This window comes from Elephas maximus, chromosome 1 (genome assembly GCF_024166365.1).
Source record: "Elephas maximus indicus isolate mEleMax1 chromosome 1, mEleMax1 primary haplotype, whole genome shotgun sequence".
NCBI classification, from domain to species: domain Eukaryota; kingdom Metazoa; phylum Chordata; class Mammalia; order Proboscidea; family Elephantidae; genus Elephas; species Elephas maximus.
In genome coordinates, this window is record NC_064819.1 from 70,097,120 (window position 1) to 70,119,006 (window position 21,887).

The following is a 21,887-nucleotide window of genomic DNA, read 5'->3' on the forward strand; positions in this document are numbered from 1 at the left end:
TTGAGAACGAGAGCAGGTGCTGCAAGAGGCCCATGTAGCCAACTAATTTAAGCCACGATGTTGTGTGAAGGCCCCGATATTCATCTCTTCAATAGGAGGGCACTGGCAGTCTGTCAGTACAAAGACAAGCCCGGTCGGAGTGATGCCAGGATGGCCGGCTCCAGCACCATGGCTACGAGGGTAACCAGACCCTGTTTCTCTCACTGCTGCCTTTGTTGGGTGGCAGCCACATGAAACAAAGTCCCACTTCTTACCATTGTACAGGCACATGCATAATAACCCTCCTTTTGGCTTATCATCATGAATTAGCAATTACTCTATTATTAAATGCAGGAGCGGCTGCAGGTGACAAAGCCCCACAACTTCTAGTTTATATTTCTGAAGCCCTTCATTTGGTTTTTCAGTGTTGGATTGACCTCTTCAGCAAGTGTATTCCCATTGTGAAGAAAATTCTATGATCTCATAGAAAAGCAGTTTTCTTTCTCTATTTGGAGGGTCTGACCCATGGTTCGACTGGAGCGGGGAAGAAAGTACTGAAAGAAATATGGACAAAAAGGTCCTTCTTCAACTCGGAGGACACCTGGACTACACAAAGGAGACACAAACCTTAAAACTCTCACCCACCCACTGTGCCAAAGCAGCTTTCCATAGAAGGCTAAGTCTCTTCTAAGCCGCTATGACTCTGTCTGGACTCCCAGTTAAGAGCCATTATTTACTGGAACTTTTCAAATAATGCCACTTTTTATCTGGTTGTACCCTTGGTTCTCTAGCATTTAAAGAATGAAAGAGGAACTGGGAGATCTCAGGGTTTTTTTTTTTTTTTTTTTTTTTTTGACCTCCTGTTTTCTACATTCAATAAACAAAGAAGAATTCTAATAATAAATTGTAAATAATTTTGATGAATCTTGAAAGAAAAAAGTTTTATTTTTAGACTTCAGAAAGAGAAGGGAACTAAGTAAAACTAGCTTGCAATTTTTTTCTTTTTTTTCTGACCTGATAGGAAAAGTTGAATGTCAGCCTTTCAGATAATAATAGCAAACAGAGAGAATAAAGCTATTTTTTTCTGATATACTTGGGGGGAAAGGGTACTGTTTATTGCATAGTGGTATATATCACTAGGTAATACAAATATTCTATTTGTAAAAGCAAAATACATGTTTTGAAATTTTTTTGTCTTGTCAACCTGGAAGAATGAAATGAAGAGCTTGGCATTTTCAATGTGTAAAATTATACTCCAATATTATTAACTTTTTAATTATTGATTTTATATGAGTGCACAAAATCTGTTGCCGTCAAGTCAATTCCGACTCATACCGACCCTACAGGACAGGGGAGAGCTGGCCCATAGGATTAGAAGCACACAGGTACAGCCTTTTTCTGTTTACATAGCATCCAATACAACGTAAAATAACTGAAAACAGAGTACCTGGCTACTCTAAACCTAAAAAAAAAAAAAAATACACAAGGAATATTCGGACTTATAGTTTCATAAACATAGGTGTTTTGAACACCAGAAAGCTGCCTTAATTTGGGCCCATCATTTGCATTCTTGCATTTCAGTACATGTCAGGGAAAATGAGAGTAAATCTCTGAAGGGTTGAAGAACGTTTGTTAATGGTACTGAATGAAGGTAGGAGCCCTGGTGGCACAGTGGTTAAGAGCTATGGCTGCTAACCAAAAGCTGGGCAGTTCAAATCCACCAGCCATTCCTTGGAAACCCTATGGGGCAGTTCTACTCTGTCCTACAGGGTCGCTATGAATTAGAATCAACTCGAGGGCAACAGGTTTGGTTTTTGAATAAAGGTAAACTCTTTTGGACAGCTGCTGCTCAGAAACACATTGTGTAGAATAACTTATTCTGTAAATACATAGATAGTTCCTTTGGAAGAAGTATTGTGAAAAGAAAGGCAAAACAATATCCACAATAAGAATCTATTCTAGTGAGAACAAATGCACCCCCTCCATGATTGAAATCATCCAGTGTAACCAACCTGAAACCAGATATCTGGCTAACTCCCCTCTAGGGCCCCAGGCTTGGTCTCTGCCACTGGCCAGCTAGGCATTTCCCAGCGATGCAGCCAGAAGAGTCTTGTTGAACATAGGTTCATATTGCTGAGGCCATATACAACCTCCATTTCTGTTTCCATGATCATGCTTCTTTATCTGTGTACTTGTTCTGTTTGGACACAATTAAGTGTTTTGAGTTCCCATTCTTTGCAATGTTGTCCATAATTTGTTATGATACACACAGTCAGATACCTTTTTAAATGTAGTAGTAGAATCCCTTTGTTTCAGATGTAGAGGCTTGATATTCCTGGATATTTGTTAAGTACCTGTTGCTTTGTTACTTTTTCTTTATATGCTAGTGAAAGAGCATTAGAAGTATACTGCTTTTATTTTACAGAGCCAGTAATATACCTTTACTGTTCTATTGTAGAGCTATATCAGTCCTCCAATCCTCTGTCATAATCTCATTCACAGAGGTGTTGATCATATCTCCATCCAGCAAGACATCATAACACACCACCACATAGATATCAGCCTCAGAAGGCCTGGTGAGCAGGAAGTAGCAACTATGTTGGACGTCTTGGAAAGAAGCATGTACTACAAAGTGAGAAGTAAATCCCACTAAAATTGAAGGGCCTGTCACCTTGGTAAAATTTCTAGGGGGATATTATCATATCCTTTACAAGGTGAAGGGGAAGTTTTTGCATCTGACCTTTCAAATTACTAAGAAAGAGACTTTATGACTAGTGAGACTTTTTAGACTTTGAAAGCAACATAGACCCATTTATGGAATTGCTGTTAGGTGCCATCAAGTTGGTTCCAACTCATAGCAACCCTATGCACAATAGAACAAAACACCGCCCAGTCCTATGGCATCCTAACAATGTTGCTATACTTCAGCCCATTGTTGCAGCCACTGTGCCAATCCATCTTGTTGAGGGTCTTCCTCTTTATCATTGACCCTTACTTTACCAAGCATGATGTTCTTCTCCAGGGATTGATCCCTCCTAACAACACGTCCAAAAGTATGTGAAATGCAGTCTTGCCATCTTGCTTCCAAGGAGCATTCTGGTTGTACTTCTTCCAAGACGGATTTGTTCGTTCTTTTGGCAGTCCATGGTATATTCAATATTCTTTGCCAACACCACAATTCAAAAGCATATCAATTCATCTCCGGTCTGCCTTCTTCATTGTCCAGCTTTTGTGTGTATGTGAGGAGATTGAAAACACCATGGAGTAAAATGAAAAATTGCAGTTTTGAGTGGGACATCAATTGAAAGAAGGTTATCTAATTGGCCCAGCTGCTGTATAAGATGTTCTGTCACTTGGACTGACTGACCCAGCTGATACTCTATGATTCTTGAAGTGCCTATGCCAAATAGGTATGCTATATGGTGCATTTGGAAGGGCCCTATAACTGAATCATGGACCTCTAAGTTTCTCTGATACCCTAGATGCCCATTACGAACTAGCTGTTGTGTATCTACCAAGACATAAGGTTGAGTGAGCACAGCAACACTCTATCACCAAGTCGATACACGAGACTTAGTTTGAGCATGCTATGAAGGTATCGTATGGGAAAGTGGCTCGGATTCTTATGGCTCATACTCTTGCTACATTGCCTCTGTCTCTCACTCATCACCTACGGCCTCAGGGAGAGTTCCATGGGGTGAGTTGGCTAAGGAAGGAAAAAATCTATAGATGATTCTGCATGATATATTGGACCTATGCAAAAGTGAATGTTTGAACCACTTATAGCCATACTCATATTCAGTGTGTATACAGAGCAAATAATCACAGAAGCTGGGATATATGAATAAGAACACAGTATCAGGATTGGAGGAAGACACATTAACAACCACAATATGCATATAACACAAGGTTGCTTGCTGAAAGAAGAGGACTCCAAGCACTTACTGATAAAGATCAAAAACTACGTATAGCCTTCAGTATGAATTACACCTCAAAATAAAGGAAATGAACATCCTTACCACTGGACCAATAAACAACATCATGAAAAATGGAAAAGAACTTGAAGTTGTCAAGGATTTCATTCTTGGATCAACAGTCAACATCCACAGAAGCATCAGGCAAGAAATCAAACAATGTATTGCATTAGGCAAATCTGCTGTAAAAGACTTCTTTAAAGTGTTCAAAAGCAAAGATGTCACTTTGAGGACTAAGGTGTACGTGAACCAAGTCATGATATTTTCAATTACCTCATATGCATGTGAATGCTGGACAGTGAAGAAGCAAGACCAAAGAAGAATTGATGCATTTGAATTGTGCTGTTCGAGAGTATTAAACATGGACTGCCAGGAGAATGAACAAATCTGTCTTGGGGGCAGGACAGCCTGAAACCTAAACATTTTATTTGTGAAGGGAAAGGATTAAGTGTGTCTATACTGGGACACATTTACAGAGCAAATCAATGCCCTCCTTGTTGTCCACTTAGTGAAAGACGATGAGACTGGATCAGCTCCAGAGCCAGAGAAGTTGGCAGAAGAGCCAAGGAGGAACAGAGTTATACTAACTTTGCAAGCTAGAGCCCTTTTTCTACCTGGACTACTCCCTCATAAAGTTATATAAGAGTGAAAAACACTTGAGAAACCCAATGGCATCAAGTACTAAGATAAAATAATATTCTTAGGGATATGCTAAAAGACTTCTATTTGTTTCCTCCATACACACACAGATGTGCACACTAAACAATGTAAAAAGTAATGCAGCATGTGGAGAGTAACAACATAATTTATTACCAAGACACATTTTAAGAGTGAAATGGCATGCTCTCAATAACTATGGGTCAGCATGCAGAAACACAGGTTGTCCCAGGCAACCAGAACATGTGATTTCCCCATGGGATGGCGATCACCTGTGATGCTTACAGCATTCTTGGAGTTTATTGGGAAATATTTGCATGAAGGGCCTTGAGTGATCAGAGCCAGGAAATAACATAGTCCATGTGACCCACATATTTACCCACATTCCTCAACACACAATTGCCTGTATTTGAACATGTTGTTGTTATTAGCCTGTCATGAAGTCGACCCTGACTAATGGTGACCCCAACTTATGATGACCTCATGTACAACAGAATGAAACATTGCCTAGTCCTGAGCCAACTTCACAGTCGTTGATATGTTCGTCCAGTGTTGCAGGCACTGTGTATTTTTTGTGCTTTTCAATCTAGGGGACTAATTTTCCAGCACTATAGTGGACAATATTCTGTTGTAAACCATAAGGTTTTCACTGGCTGGTTTTTAAGAAGTAGATCTCCAGGCCTTTCTTCCTAGTCTGTTTTAGTACAGAAATCCTTTTTTCCCATATTTTTTCCATCACTTTCATATGTATCTCCCTTAATTTATTTATTAATTTTCCTTTATCCCCTCTTTTTTTTCCTTCTCTCACTCCCATACTTCCATGAACTCTATTTGCTACTCTATCTCTCCACGTATTCTTTAGACCCAGAACGGTAACCTGACTCCACGAATGCCAGTATCCATTAACCCTTAAATTAACTCAAGCCAGATTTGGCCTGCCCCGCATGTACAGAAGGGCCAGCTGTGACCTTTAATTGACCTCAACAGAGGTTGCAAGTAACAGGCAGAACAAATCAGAAGGAAAATCATCAGCTGGACCCCATTCTGAAGTGAGAGGTCCAACGAGAACCATGTCACCTCCTGTTTCCTGGCCACCATAATTCCTTCAACATCTTCCCTCCCCAGTACACCTGTGTGGCACCATCTTGCCACCCAAATCATATATAAAATCTGCTCCCCCATAGCTCGGGGAGTCAAATCTGAGGAACTTCCTCCCAGCTCCTTGCTCTGCACATTGCAATAAAGTTACTTTCTCTTTCTCAAAGGATGGTGTCCAGGTTATTGGCAGGTCTAGGCACAAGGAACAGAAGTCACCCTCCCGGGTTTGGCAACAGAGCCTAGACTGTTGGGGTAGAATTTCTTACCACTTGAAGCATAAATTTGTTTCGTAAAAGCAGATATAGGATGCCCTTTATCACCGCTCTTATTCAACATCGTGTTGGAAGTCTTAGCCAGGGCAATTAGGCTAGACAAAGAAATAAAAGGTATCCGGATTGGCAAGGAAGAAGTAAAGTTATCACTATTTGCAGATGACATGATTATATACACAGAAAACCCTAAGGAATCCTCCAGAAAACTACTGAAACTAATAGAAGAGTTTGGCAGAGTCTCAGGTTATAAAATAAACATACAAAAATCATTTGGATTCCTCCACATCAACAAAAAGAACACCGAAGAGGAAATAACCAAATCAATACCATTCACAGTAGCCCCCAAGAAGATAAGATACTTAGGAATAAATCTTACCAAGGATGTAAAAGACCTATACAAAGAAAACTACAAAGCTCTACTACAAGAAATTCAAAAGGACATACTTAAGTGGAAAAACATACCCTGCTCATGGATAGGAAGACTTAACATAGTAAAAATGTCTATTCTACCAAAAGCCATCTATACATTTAACGCACTTCCGATCCAAATTCCAATGTCATATTTTAAGGGGATAGAGAAACAAATCACCAATTTCATATGGAAGGGAAAGAACCCCCGGATCACTACTGAAAAAGAAGAAGAAAGTGGGAGGCCTCACCTTACCTGACTTCAGAACCTATTATACAGCCACAGTAGTCAAAACAGCCTGGTATTGGTACAACAACAGACACATAGACCAATGGAACAGAATTGAGAACCCAGACATAGATCCATCCACGTATGAGCAGCTGATATTTGACAAAGGACCAGTGTCAATTAACTGGGGAAAAGATAGCCTTTTTAACAAATGGTGCTGGCATAACTGGATATCCATTTGCAAAAAAATGAAACAGGACCCATACCTCACACCATGCACAAAAACTAACTCCAAGTGGATCAAAGACCTAAACATAAAGACTAAAACGATAAAGATCATGGAAGAAAAAATTGGGACAACCCTAGGAGCCCTAATACAAGGTATAAACAGAATACAAAACATTACCAAAAATGATGAAGAGAAACCTGATAACTGGGAGCTCCTAAAAATCAAACACCTATGCTCATCTAAAGATTTCTCCAAAAGAGTAAAAAGACCACCTACAGACTGGGAAAGAATTTTCAGCTATGACATCTCCGACCAGCGCCTGATCTCTAAAATCTACATGATTCTGTCAAAACTCAACCACAAAAAGACAAACAACCCAATCAAGAAGTGGGCAAAGGATATGAACACACATTTCACTAAAGAAGATATTCAGGCAGCCAACAGATACACGAGAAAATGCTCTCGATCATTAGCCATTAGAGAAATGCAAATTAAAACTACGATGAGATTCCATCTCACACCAGCAAGGCTGGCATTAATCCAAAAAACACAAAATAATAAATGTTGGAGAGGCTGCGGAGAGATTGGAACTCTCATACACTGCTGGTGGGAATGTAAAATGGTACAACCACTTTGGAAATCTATCTGGCGTTATCTTAAACAGTTAGAAATAGAACTACCATACAACCCAGAAATCCCACTCCTAGGGATATACCCTAGAGATACAAGAGCCTTCATACAAACAGATACATGCACACCCATGTTTATTGCAGCTCTGTTTACGATAGCAAAAAGTTGGAAGCAACCAAGGTGTCCATCAACGGATGAATGGGTAAATAAATTGTGGTATATTCACACAATGGAATACTACGCATCGATAAAGAACAGTGACGAATCTCTGAAACATTTCATAACATGGAGGAACCTGGAAGGCATTATGCTGAGTGAAATGAGTCAGAGGCAAAAGGACAAATATTGTATAAGACCACTATTATAAGATCTTGAGAAATAGTAAACCTGAGAAGAACACATACTTTTGTGGTTACGAAGGGGGGAGGGAGGGAGGGTGGGAGAGGGTTTTTTATTGATTAATCAGTAGATAAGAACTGCTTTAGGTGAAGGGAAAGACAACACTCAATACATGGAAGGTCAGCTCAATTGGACTGGACCAAAAGCAAAGAAGTTTCTGGGATAAAATGAATGCTTCAAAGGTCAGCGGAGCAAGTGCGGGGGTCTGGGGAACATGGTTTGCAGGGACTTCTAAGTCAATTGGCAAAATAATTCTATTATGAAATCATTCTGCATCCCACTTTGAAATGTGGCGTCTGGGGTCTTAAATGCTAACAAGCAGCCATCTAAGATGCAGCAATTGGTCTCAGCCCACCTGGAGCAAAGGAAAAGGAAGAACACCAAGGCCACACGACAACTAAGAGCCCAAGAGACAGAAAGGGCCACATGAACCAGAGACCTACATCATCCTGAGACCAGAAGAACTAGTTGGTGCCCGGCCACAATCGATGACTGCCCTGACAGGGAGCACAGCAGAGGACCCCTGAGGGAGCAGGAGATCAGTGGGATACAGACCCCAAATTCTCATAAAAAGACCAAACTTAATGGTCTGACTGAGACTGGAGGAATCCCGGCGGCCATGCTCCCCAGACCTTCAGTTGACACAGGACAGGAACCATCCCCGAAGACAACTCATCAGACATGAAAGGGACTGGTCAGCGGGTGGGAGAGAGACGCTGATGAAGAGTGAGCTAATTATATCAGGTGGACACTTGAGACTGTGTTGGCAACTCTTGTCTGGAGGGGGGATGGGAGGATAGAGAGAGAGGGAAGCCGGCAAAATTGTCAAGAAAGGAGAGACTGAAAGGGCTGACTCAAGAGGGGGAGAGCAAGTGGGAGTAGGGAGTGAGATGTACGTAAACTTATATGTGACAGACTGATTGGATTTGTAAACGTTCACTTGAAGCTTAATAAAAGTTATTAAAAAAAAAAAGCAGATATAAATTCAGGATATTTATTTCTCAGGTATAAGACAGCAAAAAAGTGGTATTAAGTCCTCAAATTACGCAAAAGAGAAATATTAAAACTATCACACTTCTTGACTTCTCAAGCAAGGTCAATTTCTTAAGAAAAAATACTTTTAGAGATAAAATGAAATCACCTTGCACAGCTGAGTAGTACCTTAGAAAAGTCATTAAAAAAGTAACCACAATTAAAAAGAGCAGCTTTTAACTGACACAGCATAGTTGGAGGAATTGCTGAGCTCTGTGCCATGAACTGTTTGCTTAGGGATTTCCTTGTTGTTGCATTACCAGGGGAACTCAGATTCAGAACAGATTTGGAACAGAGAAAATAACATATTGTGTCATTATGGGTAGGCAACCAATCATTGAAGGGAATATGCAAAAGTAGAATTTAGTTCAGGGATTCTCTGCATATTAATCACATTCAGCTGCCATTCAGCTATTTAGCATGGGCTCGTTGTTTCGCATTTAAATAGCAAGCTGGGGGTGACATGGCAGTGGAGAGACAAAAGGCAAAATATAGAAATAAGTGTATGCAAAGCCGTGGAAAAGGCATCGACCCATCTTTCCTATTGCTGAATTTTTTTCTTGCAGAGTGTTTTAACAGCCCAACGATACATGGTCATCAATTTTTTGAAAGACCCCTTTTTAATTAAGGTTGTTGCCAAACAATTAAGCTCCAAATGTCCAAGTTTCCTTTTAAGTTAAAAAAAAAAAAAAAAAAGGTAATTTTTTTCTTTATAATTTTCTCAAATCTTTATGAATGCATTTTTGTAGTGTGTTTTTTAATCAATTTGCTGTATCTATTACGGTTTAAAGTATTCTCTGAGTAGGCAAACATTTAACATCAACCTCCCTTCCTTAACCACTTTGAAAACTATGATATATTTAGTCATTATTTATAAATTTAACAGTCAAAGTCTATGTTTTTCTTGACATGTTAAACTGTATACACTTATGGTTATAAAATTAGAAATTTGGGGGAAACTTCAGATCATTTGACTTGGGTTTGATTCTTTTAGAGGTCAATTGACTACACTTGATTACTACAGGTGTCCACTGAAAACTCTGGAAAGCAGTCTGATTAGTATGTCCCACTGTTTCTAAGCTAAAAAATATAGATGAGAGAGCCCAAACTAATCCCTGATACTGAAAAACCAACTTGCGGTATATGGTCTTGCAATATTACGTCACTGACATTTTATTCTACAAAGAGCATCGTATTTACTTACAGATGCATATAGTCTTCTATGCCTGAAGATTATTCTAACTTATGCATGTTGCTGTTACTAGCTGCGTTCAAATCAGCTCCCAACTCATGGCAACCCCATGCACAACCGAATGAAATGATTGGTTGCAGATTGGCCCATTAAGATCAATAGGGTTTTCAATAGCTAATTTTCAGAAGTTATTGCCAAGCCTTTCTTTCTAGTGTGTCTTAGTCTGGAATCAATGCTGAAACCTGTCCAGTATCATGACAATGTACAAGCCTCCAATGACAGATGGGTGGTGGCTGTGTATGAAGTTCGTTGACTGGGACTCAAAGTCTGTTCTCTCACATGGAAGGCAAGAAATCTACTCACCTGAATAACTACTGCCTCAACTACTGCAATATGATACAAAAATGATCTTGGAATATAGCTAAGCCATTGTCTCATAAATTTATCTTTGTCTCATAAATTTTTCCCTCCAAAAGGCAAAACTTTAATTTGAAAAGTAAAGTATTATAACGAAATGTGCAAAGACCTGGAGTTAGAAAACCCAAAGGGAAGAACATGATCAGCATTTCTTAAGCTGAAAGAACTGAAGAAAAAATTCGAGGCTTGAGTTACAATTTTGAAGGATTCTAAGTGCAAAATATTGAACACCCAAGGAAGCAGCAAAAGAAGATGGAAGGAATACAAAGTAACTGTACCAAAAAGAACTGGTTGATGTTCAGCCATTTCAGGAATAGCGTAAGATCAAGAATCAATGGTCCTGAAGGAAGAAGTCCAAGCTGCACTGAAGGCATTGGCAAAAAACAAGGCTTCAGGAACTGACAAAATACCAACTGAGATGTTTCAACAAACAGATGCAGCTCTGGAGGCGCTCACTTGTTTGTGTCAAGGAATTTGGAAGACAGTTACCTGGTCAACTGACTGAAAGAGATCTGTATTTGTGCCCATTCCAAAAGAAAGGTGATTCAACAAAATGCAGAAATTATCAAACAATATCATTAATATCACATGCAAGTAAAATTTTGCTGAAGATCATTCAAAAGCTGTTGGAGCAGTGCATTAACAGGGGACTGCCAGAAATTCAAGCCAGATTCAGAAGAGGAGGCAGAATGAGGAATGTCATTGCTGAAGTCAGATCTTGGCTGAAAGCAGTATCAGGAAGCTGTTTACCTGTTTTATTGACTGTGCAAAGACATTGGATTGCATGAATCATAACAAATTCTGGTTTTCATTGCAAAGAATTGCAATTCTGAACACTTTAATGAGCTTATGTAGAACCTATACATAGACCAAGAGGTACTCATATGAACACAACAAGGCAACATTGTGTGGCTTAAAATTAGGAAAAGTATGCCTCAAGGTTGTATCCTTTCACCATCCTTATTCAATCTATACACTGAACAAATAATCTGAGAAGCTGGACTATATGAAGAATTAGATTGGTGGAAGACTCATTAACAACGTGCAATACGAAGATGACATATTCTGGCGTACTAAAAACGAAGAGGATTTGAAGTACTTACTGATGAAGATCAAAGACTATAGCCTTCAGTTTGGATTACACTTCAACATAAAGAAAACAGAAATCCTCACAACTGGACCAATAAGCAACATCATGATAAATGGAGAAAAGATTGAAGTTGTCAAGGATTTCATTTTACTTGGATCCACAATCAACACCCATGGAAATATCAATCAAGAAATCAAACGACATATTGCATTGGGAAAGTCTGCTGGAAAAGATCTCCTTAAAGTATTCAAAAGCAAAGGTGTCACTTTGAGGACTAAGGTGCACCTGATCAAGCCATGGTATTTTCAATCACCTCATATGCTGGACAATGAATAAAGAAGGCTGAAGAAGAATCGATGCCTTTGAATTACGTTGTTGGAGAAGAATATTGACTATCCCATGGACTGCCAGAAGAATAAATAAGTCTGTCTTGGAAGAAATACAGCCAGAGTACTAGTGGAAGTGAGGATGGCGAGACTTGGTCTCAGGTACTTTCAACCTTTTCTCAGGATGGCCTAGTCCCTGGATAAGGACATCATGCTTGGTAGAGGGTCAGCAAAAAAGAGGAAAACGCTTGATGAGATGAATTGGCATAGTGGCTGCAACAAGGGACTCAAACATGGCAAGGATTGTGAAGAAGGCACAGGACCGGGCAGTGTTTCATTTTGTTGTATGTATGTATAATCTTTTTAATTTTGGGGGGCATGTCTTTTTCTTTTTACTTAATATCTTAATATAAATTTTTTCTAAAGCACTTCAATGCTACATAATATTATGTTCTTTGGATGTCCGATAAATTTACTTAAGGAATTCACATTATTGTATATCAAGATGTTTCTAGCCTTTCTTTGCTATTAGCCACTTTTACATTTAAATTCTCACATAATCTGAGACAATTTTTTTAATAGTATATTTTTGTTGTTGTTGAGAATATACACAGCAGAATGTACCTCAATTCAACAATCTCTACATGTACAATTCAGTGACATTGATTACATTCTTCGAATTGTGCAACCGTTTTCACTCTCCTTTTCCAAGTTGTTCCTCCCCAATAACATAAACTTACCTTCGAGTGACTCTTGTCAATTTAATCCCATATAGAAAGATCTTAAAAGAGTTCAGTGATCAAGGCAGACATTCTTTACCAGTTAACCTAAACTGTTGTTTGCTTTTGAGAAGATGTCAGGGGAAATTTTTAGTTTAAGATTTAAAGATTATCTCAGGGCAATAGTTTCAGTGGTCCAACCAAAATTCATGGCTCCAGAATATCTAGATTCTATGAGGTTTTTTTTTTTTTTTTACTGTTTTTTCGGTGAAGGTTTACACAGCAGCTTAGTTTCACATTCAACAATTTCTACACAAATTGTTCACTGACACTGGTTACATTCCTCACAAAGCGTAGACTTTCTCATTATTTCCATTCTGGTTGTTCTGTTTAAATATAATCTTAATTGACCGTAATTTTAGAACAAAGCCAAGTAAAACATTTGAATGTTTAGCCATACCTCTGAGATCGTGCTTTGTTAAAAAAAAAATTATTACTGAAATATTGAAACCTATGCCAAAATAAATAAAATAATATAAAGAACTTCCATATACACCTAATTCAACTCACAGCCAATTATCCACTCATAGCCAATGTTTTACAACTTATATACTCACCTATTTCCCCCACTTCAGATTAATTTGAAGCAAATCCCGGATATTACATCAATTTCTTTGTTAATATTTCAGTATATATCTTTAAAACTTAAGGGCTCTTCTTAACTTTTTATTTTTATATAATTTCAGATTTATAAAACTTTGCAATAATTAAAGGATTCTTGATATCTTCACCCATATTCACCAGTTGCTCACATTTTGCACTATTTGCTTTATTCACCTCCCCCATTCATTCATAATTTTATTTCTGAACAATCTAAGAGCAAGTTGGAGACACCATGCCCTTTTTCTAATAAATGCTTCAATGTGTAATTACTAAGAAAAATGGTATTCCCTTTCATAACCACAGTAGTATTATCAATATCAGAAATTTTAACAGTGATATAGTACTATTATCTAATTCATATTCAATCTCCATCAGTTGTCCAAATAATATAATTTGTTTTTCCACAATCCAGAGTCCAATCCAAGATCACTCATTGCATTTGATTGCAATGTCTCTTTAGTTTTCTTTAATCTGGAACTCTTTTCAGTCTTTGTGTGTATGTGTGTGTCTTTCTTGGCCTTGACATATTTGAAAAAGACAAGCCAGTTATTTGGTAAAATATTTGGGTTTGGGTTTGTCTAATGTTTTATCATGATTAAGTTGAGGTCATGCATTTTTTAAAGGGATACCCTAAAAGTATTTATCATTCTTCTTAGTTAATCCTATCATGAGCTACATATTGGTTTATCTCAAAATTGATGGTAACTTTGATCATTTGGTTAAGTGATGAATTGATTAAGGTAGTGTCTGCCAGTTTTCTCCACTATAAACTTATTATTTTCTCTTGGGAATTATTAAGTTATTTTGTGGGAGATAATTTAAGACCACATACTGCTTCTCATCGAACTTTTAACCACTAGGATTAGCATCCGTTGGTGATTCTCTAACTATATCAGTCCTTCTTCATTTATTAGTTGGCTTTCTTCTATAAGAAGGGTCTTTACCTCTTCCCTCCCCACTTGCTTATATATTCATTTATTTACATCCATCTGAACTCATGAACTCTCATTTTATATAATGGACTGTTTAACCCATTACTATCATTATTTTGACTCTTAACCTGTCCCAGATTTGGCCTGTGGGAGCCCCATCAAGCTGTGCATCTCTTTGACAGGTCTCCATCATTATTTAGGAACTTTCTTACTTTCTGGCATAATGAAATATTTCATGCTCATGTCTTACTATCACTGTTTAGCCCTGGGATATATATATAATTTTTTTTTCTCCAAAGAGCACTGGCTTTGTTTAGCATAGCATATAATTTAGAAGCCAAGATCCTACATCTCATATGCAAATGAACTACTTCTGATTTTCTATCCTGATCCATTCATTCCTTTGTCTATTCCTGCACCAATACCCAACTCTTTTAATTATAGAATTTTTATCATATGCAATAACTTCCGATAGGTCTAGATGGGCCCCACTCACCCACCATAGCTCTTCTTTTAAGGGTTTTCCTAGCTTTTCTTGCTTGTTTAATTTTTCCAAGTAAAGTTTACGTTTAACTTGTCTTCTCCAGAAAACTAGAGAGGCATTTTTATTAAGATTGTGTTAAATTAATAAATTAATTTAGACAGACAAACATATCTATGATGTTGTAACTTCCTATGCAAAAGCCATGTGGTGCTGGTAATCTTATTTTAACCATAAGTTGGATAATTTTTGTAAATACATTCTTATTTGCAGGTGTTACCTATTTCTAGGAATGATTAACAATTCTTGCTAAACTCGTTGGCAACTAAACTTGTTAAAAGGAGGCCTGGTGGCTCGACAGTTAAGTGCTCAATTGCTAACAGAAAGGGCAATGATTCAAACCCACCAAGAGGCCCTGTGGAAGAAAGACTTGGTGATCTGCTCCTGTAAAGATTACAGCCTAGAAAGCCCTATGGGGCAGTTCTACTCTGTCACATGTGGTCGCTAGGAGTCAAAAATTGACTTGAAGGCACCTAACAACAGCAACAAACTCCATCTTTATCTTCCTAAATTCATATTTTATTTCTATTGCTAGCAATAAAGTTCCCACCCCAGTGCCCTCGAGTCGATTCCGACTCATAGTGACCCTATAGGACTGAGTAGAACTGCCCCATAGAGTTTCCAAGGAGCGCCTGGTGGATTTGAACTGCCGACCCTTTGGTTAGCAGCAGTAGCACTTTTTTTCATATTTTAAAAATATGAATTGAGAAAGGTGCTTATACTGTTTGTGCTTGTATTACACCAATGAGCCATTATTTCTCCTTCCCTGTCCATTTCAGCCCAGCCTTTTCATCTTATACAAGTTGTGCAGCTATTTTCCATTTGACAGAAAAAAAAAAAAAATGCATTTTGGTAATGCCAACTGCAGGTTCCATCTAAAGGAAGACAAAGCTAAAAAGAAAACTACATTTGCTTTTGTTAAGTTTATTAAAATCTAAGGAATAATCAACTTTCACCTTCTCTTTTCCATTTTTTAAAGTAAACAATGCCAAAAACTCTTTGAATTGGATACATCAACTGTATGGTTTTTCAGAATTGTTACCATACATAAAAAGTTTTATTTGCTGCTATTGTTTGTCTGGTTTCCTAAAATCACCGTCTCCTTCTCTATTTCAATGTGCTTCACATTAAATGTGCTTCACATTAGTCAGTGAAAAATATACTCACTAAGGTAATTATGTACTTTGCTTATTTATGATTTTTGGCTTCCTGTATCCAGAAAGAACCAAGGTGGCCTGCAATATGCTTACTATATGAAATTGCCAGCACTCGACCATATCAATTTACTAACATTAGGCCATTGTGACCAAAGAAAGTGTAATTTCATTGGATTTAGACTAATACACATACATAGATGAGTTAATAAAATGTATAGAAGAATGTAAAGTAATGTGAAAAAGAAGGGAGATAATTGTGCTAGAAACCAGGGCTAATTTAATTATTGAAATAGAATACCCAATTTAGTTTTGAGCTTTCTAGAAGCTAAGCAAACAGAGGAAAAAAAAAAAAAAAGATAGGTTATTTAAAAAACAAATAAAAAATGCACCTCATTTTCAGAGCTCTGAAATAAAAGTCATTAGATACTCTTTGCTGTGCTAATATCAGCACAGAAAATATTAATTAAATCAGAATGCTCAACGAGATAATTTATCCTGCTTAACTCTATTGTTAACAGAAATGAAAGAGGGAGAGAAAAAAGATAGCATTACCTATTATTGTCAAAAACCTTGTTAAATTATTTAAGTTCATTGACCAAAAATAAATTAATTAAATACTTGGAAAAATTTAGTTTTGACCAATGACTGGTGGTTCTGTATAAACACCAAGTCTCTTTGTACAGTAATGATTTTATGTACAAACTTATTTCAAAAACTCTTATCTTTATTATTTAAAACTATTTTTTATTTATTAACTAGACAAATGTTGCATTACAATGCACTTTAAATTGCATTTTTGGAGCTATTAGAACGAAACATAATATTAGCTGGGTTTATTGAGTCACCCCCAACTCATGGTTACCTTATGTACAACAGAATGAAACGTTGCCCAGTCCTGTGTCATCTTCATTAGAGTTAGTGTGTTTGGATCCACGTTGCAGCCATTGTGTAGTGCCTTCCAATTTAGGTGGTTCATCTCCCAGCACTATATCAGACAACGTTCTGTTGTGATCCATGGGGTTTTCATTGGCTAATTTTCAGAAATAAATCACCAGGCTTTTCTTCCTAGTCTGTCTTAATCTGAAAGCTCCACCAAAAACTTCACCATGGGTGACCATCATGGTTCTAACTTTGTCCCCCCAAAAATATGTGTCAACTTGGTTAGGCCATGATTCCCAGTATTGTGTGGTTGCTCTCCATTCTGTGATTATAATTTTATGTTGAGAGGATTAGGTAAGATTGTAACACCACCCTTACTCAGGTCACCTCTCTTTTTCAAGGTAAAGAGAATTTCCCTAGGGGTTGGCCTGTACCACCTTTTATCTCTCAAGAGAAAAAAGGAAAGGGAAGCAACCAGAGAGTTGGGGACCTCATACCACCAAGAAAGCAGGACCAGGAGCAGGGCACGTCCTTTGGACACTGGGTCCCTGAGCCAGAGAAGCTCCTCAGCCAGGGGAAGATTGAGGACAAGGACCTTCCTCCAGAGCCAAAAGAAGAAGAAAGCCTTCCCCTGGAGCCGATGCCCTGAATTTGGACTTGTAACCTACTATACTGTGAGAAAATAAATTTCTCTTTGTTAAAGCCATTCACTTGAGGTATTTATGGCAGCACTAGATGACTAACACAGTGACCCTGATAGTTTTTGAAATACCAGAGTCATAGCTTCCAGCATCATGGCAACACTCAAGCCACCACAGTATGACAAATGGACAGATGAGAGGTGGTAGCTATACCTAGAACATCCATATCAGTATAGCCATCTATGTGGCTCATAGGGAGTTGGTAGACTATATGCTAAAGCTACGGCAACCTCTTTGGGACAGCCCACGTTGCTGGTTTCCTTTCCTTTTGCTTTGGTGTCTCAAAACATTTGTTTAATTGAGGATTCTTATTAGTTTACTCTAGTTCTTTGTTGCCTTAGAAGATATCTCTTCAACAGAGATTAATGACTTATCTTCTAAGTATGATCTTGCAGCAATTCTTGAAAAATCTATGGTGATAACAAAACATACATGTTCATTCCACCATACGTAATAAACTCAGATTACCTTTTAATTTATGCCAAATACAATTGCCTTTTATGTAGTATGCTGCACAATGAGGACACACCAATGAGGAATGTAAAGTCCCTGCCATGAAAGAACTTCTTGTCTAGTGGGAGAAACAGTAATATAAATATTTAAACACAATATGAAGTGCTTGGTGTTTTAAAAGACAAGAGTAATAGCCTTGCCCGTGAGGGTGAAGAAAACTTCACAGAGTAGAGGAATTGTTTGTTCTTATAAGATAATTATAAGCTTACCAGGTAGAAAACATAGGGAAGGGCATTTGAATTAGAAGTCATGAAAAATAAAAAGAAGTAGGAATGTAAAATAGTAAGAGGTAAAGTGAAACAAGTAGTTTTGTGATTTCTCAGACATGAATTTTAAGGTCAGGCAGTAAATGAATCTAAAAACATCATCAGTGTATGTGTTGGTTTGATACGATGTCAACTGAATTAGGCTGGAATGGTATTTCCTAGAATTCCCATCTCTGATGGTTATAGGTTAAGCTTGACCACAAGAGAAATTTGTATGAGATTTGGAAAGTAGAAATGAGAAGGAAGCCAGTAGGCTCTGCAGTTGTGTTAGGGCGCCAGTTGCTACTGCAGGTCATGTACGTGGTTGCTCATTTGTTGGCTATCTTCTCGCCATGGGCGGCCTACAGACCTGTAGCTCCTGCATCTCCCACCAGATCTGCCCCTATAGGTTGTCCAAACCCTGGCTCAGGTGCACGTGCAAAGGGCCTCAGCCTCTTCCTGGAGATCATTTCTTGTCAGGATTGAATGCAATGAGAAACAGATGCAGGTTCCAGTTTATCCTCAGGCGTTCCATTACACCCTTGCTCTACCCCAAGACACGTTCAGGTTTCTGTCACTGATCTAGACTTCCGCCATCACCGGATACATATGCAACAGCTTTCCATTGACTTCTTCACCAGCTCCCAAAATTATGTAAGATCTAAACTCTAAAATAAATCTCTCAAAGTCACTGAATTGTACGTGTGAAGAACACTGAAATGGCAAACGTTTTGCTACATATACATTTACCACAAAAAAAAAAAAATCATTAGGGAAAAAATAATAAATTCCTTAAGCTACATCACCACAGTTATTTCACTTCCCTGGTTAAGTAGGGTCACTCTGAGTTGGAATGTACTCACCGCAGTGGGTTTAGTTTTTTTAGTTTGGTTGAACTCTAAGTGATATACAGCTCATTCTATCATTTAAAATTTATGAATAAAGTTTCATGAATATTACTTTTCCCTCTTAAGAAGTCATATAACTCAAAGTGCTTTTTTTTTCCCCGGTAGATTTATCAATCTGTGAGGAAAGTGCTGAGGAAAGATCAGACCTCATTCTAGTTAGGGAATTAAAGTGCTCAAATAGAACTAGAAGAACATCTTTGTGAGAAAAAAAAAAATTTCTCCTAGAAAAAAACACAAAAGAAAACAACTTGGATTCAGATTTGTTCTTGTGGATTAAGATTGGTAATGCTACCTTCACCCTGGAGTTCATATGGGGACTTGAGTTTTTGAAGTGTGGACTGATTGTTTTTTTCATGGGTGTATCTGTTTATATGCATTAATAATAAATAATGCTACTAATGACGCTGTTAGGAATTCTTTTCTGGTCCCTTCTACTCACAAGACCATGCCATATCTGTTCCCTCAGTTTAAGGGTAGCTGGTCAACTGCTGTGCAAATGTTTAATAAATCTGATAAAAGAGTTTATTCAATGCAATAGTCAGGTATTGAGGATTGGCTGAAAACACCTGTCTTTCTGGCACGTAAATTTAGCTAATAGTTAACCACAAGCTCTATCATTCTACTTCTTTGGTTTATTTAGCCAAAGAGTGAAAGATGAGAGACACTACTTCAAGACATCTGTCTCAGGCTAGACCAATATTTACTCACAGTTGTTCTTCTCTACATTGAAAAAGGAATAGGGTTATTGGGACTAAACAAAGAGAGAAGAAAATTGGCTAACCATTCCTGATAAGGCCTTATGATAAGGCCCATGTGGGGGAGGGGAGAAGGTAGTGAATGACAGTCTCAGGAGGCTGAGTTACTTGTCCTTGGCCTACAGAGTAGAAAAGAAGAACCTACTTGTATTGTATACAGACAACTCGGCTATAATGATCCAATCAAATTTGCTCCCCTATTTTGCTAAAAATCAAGAGTGCAATTAAGGAATCAGTGATGGTTATTGTATGATAAAACATAGTATCTGGTAGAAGAAAAAAAAATCAGGAAAGAAAAACTTAACTTAGGAATAGCCATAACTCCCCTAGAGCTAAATAACAAAATACAATTTTACAGCCTCTCTTAGAAATTTTTTTTTCTTAGAAATAACCAGATAATTTCATTCATTCCCAGCAGAATAATGACTCCGCTGTGAAGATAACAACATCTAGCTTCTTTTAAGATAAATATTTCCAAGCAGAATACACTGAATTTCAAAATGAAATGTGTCCAAGAGTTTCTTTGTCAGCAGCATGCTATTCTTCAGCTGAATAAAGGCCACAGCAGAGAAGTTCCTGACTCCCTACTGAGAGCGTAACATTGAACTGACCATGGAAACATTTTCACGTGAAATAATGGAAAGGGAGATAGAAATATAAGTTGAACACACGAATATCTTCCAGCATAAGAAGAGCATTCTCTTATTTGTACTCTCCGTACACAAAAGTTTAAATTAGGGGTGAAAAAGTTTAAATTAGTAGGTTAATGAAGTTGCATTAGGACCAACAGGATGGAAGAATAGCTCTGTTCATTCAAAGTAGTCTTTCTGATAAACATGAGGTTGGACGAGTTCTTAACAACACCGTACTAGGTTATGTATGGGGGAGGAATCATTTTCCTAGACCAGGATAAATGTCAAAAAATCTTAAAACGTACATTGGCTTGTACTTAAAAATTCCACTAGTAGTTATTTCCATAAAATGTAGGCTATAGTTACAAATATTGGCATCACAGTGTTATTCAGAATATCTAAAAATTCTTGACACCCAAAAGATCAACTGTAGGGGATTATTGAAATACATTTTGATACAATCACATAAAATTCCAGGCAACTATTAAAATATTTGTTATCAACAAAATTTGCTCATAGTATATTATTAAAGAAAAGCTCAAAGTTTATCAAATAAAATTTACTTTGTGTGTGTGTGTGCATATGTGTGTGAGAGAGAGAGTGTGTGTATGAGAGAGAGAGAGTGTGTGTATGAGAGAGAGAGAAAGAAGGAGAAAAAGAGGAATCTTGAATTACATATTCCCAAATTGGGGATTTTTTCCCCATTTCTTCTCTGTAGTTTTTTGTGTTAAAATTTTTTTCTACAATGAACATATATTGCTTTCATAATGACAAATAAGTTATTCTAGTTAAAAAATCAGTAAAAAACAAAAACAAAAAAGAGTGGTAACAGTACAGGATGACCCATGCAAAGTTTTAAATTTGGAAGGAAAGTTCTATCAAGGGCTTACCGGATGGCTGCCTTGTTATCCTCTTTTAAAGGAATAGCTCTCAGCAACGCCTCCTCAATTTATTTTCCCTTTTCTCCTCTCCATATTATTCTTCAGTCTGTTTATGTCCAGGTATACTGCTTCATATTGGCCGTACAACTTTTTATTACACTGAACAATGCTGTGTCCCAGGATGGATAGCCAACAAGAACAAGGCTAGCTCCAACTAGTGACATCTTGGTCAAAGGTAACATGGCATGACCAAGTGGAAAAGACAGCTGCTTTAGGTGAAGGAGTAGGATTAGGTGAACACTTGAAGTTGAAGGCTTGGGGAGAATCAGAGCAAGAACAAGGATACACCTAAAATTTCCAAAGAGCGAAGGCTAAAGGAAACCTGATTTAAAATTATATCTTCACTTTGCTTAGCCTAATGGTCCTGGT

The 21,887-nt window shown here is 37.7% G+C and overlaps 1 protein-coding gene across 2 annotated transcripts in view; it reads right to left on the bottom strand.

Moving 5' to 3' along the window:
• LOC126076216 (uncharacterized) overlaps positions 1-21,668 on the bottom strand; it is a 277,867-nt gene extending 256,199 nt beyond the window's left edge. For both annotated transcript variants that reach the window (XR_007517464.1, XR_007517465.1), the window contains exon 1: positions 21,468-21,668. The gene's annotated coding sequence lies outside the window, so the exon portion shown is untranslated. The remainder of the gene's footprint in view (positions 1-21,467) is intronic.
• Positions 21,669-21,887: the final 219 nt, after the last annotated feature.